At 39.1% G+C, this 5,421-nt stretch overlaps 1 pseudogene; it reads right to left on the bottom strand.

The window, feature by feature from the left end:
- Window positions 1-228: 228 nt before the first annotated feature.
- LOC110153057 (elongation factor 1-alpha pseudogene) lies at window positions 229-815 on the bottom strand (annotated as a pseudogene).
- Window positions 816-5,421: the final 4,606 nt, after the last annotated feature.

Genomic DNA, 5,421 nt, shown 5'->3' with positions numbered 1-5,421 from the left:
ATTCCAGCCATATTTCCAAGATGAATGTCCTTGACAGATAAATTCTTCACACTAAAGTCCACCTGTCATCCAGAAGGGCCTCAGGCAGGGTCTCCTGGTTCATCTACACAGCCTTGATGTCTGAGGTGAGATTGGTGGGGCAAAGGTGACCTCCATTCCAAGTTTCAGGAAGCTAGTCTCCAGAAAGTCCACAGACACAGGGCCAATATTTCCAATCATGTGCATATCTTACAGAGGCAGCCTCAGGGGCTCATTGACCAGTTGAGAAGGTGGGAGAATGGAGTCCAGAGCCTCCAGGAGAGTCATCCCTGTGGCATTTCCCTCCTTCCTGTTGACCTTCCAGCTCTTGAACATGGGTATGTGGATGCTGGACTATGCTAGCCGTGAGATGTGAGATGGGCACAAAGGCCATGGCAGCCGAATTATAGCTGATCCTCTTGATGTACGCTCTCACATCCTTGGTGATCTTGTGGAAGTATGCAGCACTGTGGGTGGGCTTGGTGGAATCCATCTTGTTGACAGCCATGATGAGTGGCTTAACACCCAGTGTGTAGGCCATGTTCTTTGTAGATCTGCCTATTCTTCAAGAGGGCTGCTTCACATGTGCCCATGTTGCTGGCCACAATGACCACAGCACAGTCACCTGGGATGAGCCAGTGATCATGTTCTTGATAAAGTGCCTGGGGCATCAATGATGGTGATGTAGTATTTGGTTGTCTCAGACTTCCATAGTGAGATTTCATGGTGAAGCCACACTCTCTTTCTGCCTTCATTTTGTCCAGCACCCAGGCATACTTGAAAAGGCCTTTGCCCATCTCTGCTGCTGCCTTCTCAAACTTCTCATGGTTCTCTTATCAACACCCCCACACTTGCAGGTTAGATGTCCAGTGGTGGTAGACTAGTCAGAGTCCACGTTGTTGATGATGATAATATTGATATGGGTCTTCTTTTTTACCCATAATGGTGGGTTCCTTAGAATTGCTGATCCAGATATTACCAAGAGCTGCAAGGCTGTAAAGCAGGAGCTGTGTATTATTGATGCTTCTGTTTCCTACCACCCATTCTGTTTGTAAGTCGTGCAAAGGAGTATTTTTCTCTATCACTCCACTGTAGTCTCCTTTCCCGAGGTCACCAACCCCTTCCATCTTACCAAACCAATGTTCAGTTCTGACTTTATTTTACTTTCTCTCTCAGCTTTTGGAGAAGGCAATGGTGACCCACTCCAGTACTCTTGCCTGGAAAATCCCATGGACAGAGGAGCCTGGTAGGCTGAAGTCCATGGGGTCTTGAAGAGTTGGACACAACTGAATGACTTCACTTTTCACTTTCATGCACTGGAGAAGGAAATGGCAACCCACTCCAGTGTTCTCGCCTGCAGAATCCCAGGGATGGAGGAGCCTTGTAGTCTGCCATCTATGGAGTCGCACAGAGTCGGACATGATTGAAGTGACTTAGCAGCAGCAGCAGCTCTCAGCTTTTATTAACATCTCTGTCCTCCTTGAAACTCTTAGATTTCCAGATACCACAGTTCCCTAAATTTCCATCTATTATCCTCAATCTCCTTTGCCAACTCTTTCTTTTGGCTTTCTCTTATGTAGTTGTAAATAGGAATTTCCTCTTGGTAATTTCACCTATTCATGTGGCTTTATATACCACAAATATCCTGATGATTTCTAAATTTATAGCTCCAACTTTTTTGAACTGCAGTCATATATTCAACTGCTTATTTAATCACTTGAGATATGGCAACAGAATTCTTAATCCTACATGTCCTACTCTTGCTACACCTACACCACCAAGCTTATTCTTCTACGCCCTCTTCATTCTTATTAAATGGCTTCTCTTTTCAACCAGATGTAGGGTTAAAACACCTAGATTGTGTGCATTACCATTCTCTTTCATTTATGCTCCCCATATTCAGAAGGTTCTGTTGACTCAATCTTTAGAATATATGCCAAGTATTATTAAATTTTTACTAAATTTACTACACAGCATTAACCACCATTGTAGACTAAGTCTGTGTAGCCCACTGTTTTCCCCATGTTCCCATTTCTGGACCCTCTCATAATTATTTCTCCACACAATAATTAGGGTAATCCAATAGTTTCTCATTATATTTGGAACAAAATTCAGACTACTTGCCATGACCTATAAGGCCATTCATGACCAGCCCCACCTACCTCTTCAATTTGAACCTTTCTCCCCCTTGCTCTTTATAATCTAGTGTAGAGAAGTGAAACGATTTATATCTTAGAAGCTGAATTAATAATATTTGTTAATGGATTAGATATAAGTGATGAAGACAACTCAAAGGTTTTGGTTTGAGCAACCAGGTGGGTGGCAGTTTGCAAAACTGACCATCAAATGAATGGAGTGATGCTGTGAAAGAGCATCTTTCTTCTGAAAGAAACAAGGAGAAGCAGACTTTTTATTGGTTTGCATTTTTCATGGAAGAGGGTGAAATAAGTTTATTAAGGACCAAAACACAGTAGCTTTGATTACTTGTGAATGGGATCTATAGGTAGTTGATTAATTGAAAAATCTGTTTAAGAACAGATTCATTAAAAATAGTACTAACATAACAGAAATCTTTTATTTTGGCTAAGAACATATAAGAGTATTTTTATTCACCAGTTTTTTTATGTAGGTTCAAGGTATGTTCTTTGATATGGGTCCAATAATTAAATTTCTTCTTTTACATAAACCACATCCATAATATATTGTATAATATTTCTAGTTTTGATTTATGTAAAAGCTGGAGCTAAAGCTTAAATTCACATCTGAAGAAGTCACGAGGCAAAAAATTTCCAGATTTTTATAATTTTCTGCAGTCTTTTACATTTTTGTTCCCCAAAAACAATTTAATAGAAATTACTTGTTAGTTACTTGTTCTTATTTTAAAGCATCTGATGTATTTTTAGACCACATCATTTTGTTTTCTCACTTACATTTCATCAGATATATAGTAACACTAATTAAAATTACAAACTCACAATAGCAAGTACCAGTGAAATGAAAAAGTTTGGAAACAAGTTTAACCAATTCTTGGTAAGCCTAAATCCAACTGAAGATGCAGTTGCATTTGGATTTTCTAGAGAGTAATTTACTAGTTGTGACTACTAAGTATGCCAGAATTTCTACTGTGTGTATACACTAGATTTCACATACATAAAAATATATTTTATGTACATACAGTGTAAATATTGAAGGCCCTACCTTTCAGGAAAAAATTCTCACAACAGTTTCCCACCCCCTCACGGTAGTATGGGGTGGGGATGTACAAGATTGGAGAACATGATAGTAGTTATCAATCTGAGCAGGATTTTGCTAACTGCAAAGTGGTGTCTTTAAAGAGAAAATAGAAATAAAACAACTAAAATGGCTTTTGTTGAACTTCAAAGTCAACATTTTAGTGCCCCCAAAATGTGCACTTGGACATAATGACTATGTTTGGCAAGAAGGAGGATTTTCTGGGATTGAGAGCACCAGATGGTAAAGACAGCCCTGTCAAGCAGGGCTGTGTTCCTGTTTGGGAGGTCCTGGTGTATGTATCAACAGAACATCCTTAAATGTCAGTGTTCACCAACACAAATGAAGTAGATAATGACTGTTAGTCAATGACTTGTGTTAGATAAATTAAAGCCTTAACTATTGTCTTTCAAGTCAACAAACATTTATTGATTGCCTGCAATGAGCATGGCATTGTGCTTTCGGTTAGGGATTCACAAATGAAAACATGATATATCACAAGTTCATACTCTAGTCACAAGTAGGCATTTCAGAGCTAATAATGATATAAATCAAACTAGACAGTGCTAGAATGGCCATATGAATTTTTATCAATTTCCCTTTCCAGTGAATTTTGGTTCAGTGAACTGGTTCCATGCTTTATGAGGTAAGTCAACTTACATAACCACTCTTAACTTGTATAGATTTCTCACCTAGTCATTTTCTGGGCAATAGTGCATTTTATTAAAAATGATATTTTCACTGGGTAGCTCCATTTAAGAGATGCCAATTAATTATCTATCATTTATAGCTGAAAAATTTTTCTTTGGCCTCAGCCTTCTGTGTCATTCTCCCAGTGTGTGTTGATATTGAAGATTCCAGTAGTCTATCCTTGAAGCCTTTCCACTGAAATGAGTATGAATTTTGATTAAATTGGACACTTTAGTGTACCCTGAATGTTAAAAAAAGAGTCTGACTTTATTTAGTAGGCATTTATTGTTTTTTAGCCTGTTAGTTCAAATTCTACCCATCTCTAAGATATCAGCACCCTTCCGAATAGTGTCCTTCTGGTTAGGTCAAGGCCAGACACTGTCATAGGACCATATGCCTTTTCTTCAGAGTTTTGATCTATTATAATTTTATATTATTGGTGCGATTTTTCAGCTATCTATCTGTCACTCCATTCAGGCGCTAACCCAGTTGGCTCTAAACTTAACAGAGCAGGAACCACAGAAGTTTTACTCTTCAGCACTGTCTTAGCTTTTTGCCTGGTGGTTGGCGCTGAATAGAGGAATGAACTTTGACCTGAAGTCTTTATTCCCTTCTTGTGTTAACTTTTGTGGGAGGGAGGCTGGGGGAGATGATGCAGATGAATTTGAGTTCTGTAAATTTGCTAATCACTTCTTGCTTCTAATTTCCAGTTTCCTAAACTTATTTTACTGAAGTTTCAAGAATGCCCCACCATTCTATTGGGGAACAAGCCTGTGACCATGTTACCCAGATCATTTGTAATTGTATAAATTTTAATCAAGTTCCCCATTAAGAAGTTGTCTTTCCAGCCTGAAGAGGCCAGTGTTTCAATGTGCCTCAAATAGCAGCACCCTAACGTGTTGGTTGCTATTTCTTCTGTTGTGTGCCTTCTCTAGCTTCATTATTAAAATTTTTGATATGTAATAGCATAATCTCACTTAGCATTCAAAAAGTTTAAGTACTGAAGCTTTCTAGGATGCTAATTTCAGTTGGGTTTCTTTTCTTCTTTCACTTCTCCTGTCCTCTCTCTCCCTCTTCCTTCCTTCCCATACCCACCCCACCTTACTGCTGCCTCTCATCCCCTCCCATCCCATCCCTCTCCTCTTTCTCCTTACTCTCCTTTTTCCCCCACACAACTTTTTATATAACTGGAAATTTGTACCTTTTAACCCCTTTACCTATTTTGCCCCCTCCCCACTCCCCAACCTTCTGGCATCTACAAATTGTTCTCCATTGTATATATAACTCTGCTTTTGCTTGGTTTGCTTGCTTTGTGTTTTTAGATTCAACATGTATTTAGTATTTTTCTTTATACGTTGATGTTTTCTTCACTTTTCAACCCCATAGATGATTCAGTTCATATCTTTGGGAAACTAGCAATGACTCCTAGACATGTACTTCCTCTGCCTGAAACTAATGGTTCAGAGCTGTTCATTTTACGCC

The sequence above is a fragment of the Odocoileus virginianus genome, chromosome 4 (assembly GCF_023699985.2).
Source record: "Odocoileus virginianus isolate 20LAN1187 ecotype Illinois chromosome 4, Ovbor_1.2, whole genome shotgun sequence".
NCBI classification, from domain to species: Eukaryota; Metazoa; Chordata; class Mammalia; order Artiodactyla; family Cervidae; genus Odocoileus; species Odocoileus virginianus.
The sequence above is the reverse complement of the archived record's forward strand: the minus strand, read 5'-3'. Positions and strand labels throughout refer to the sequence as shown.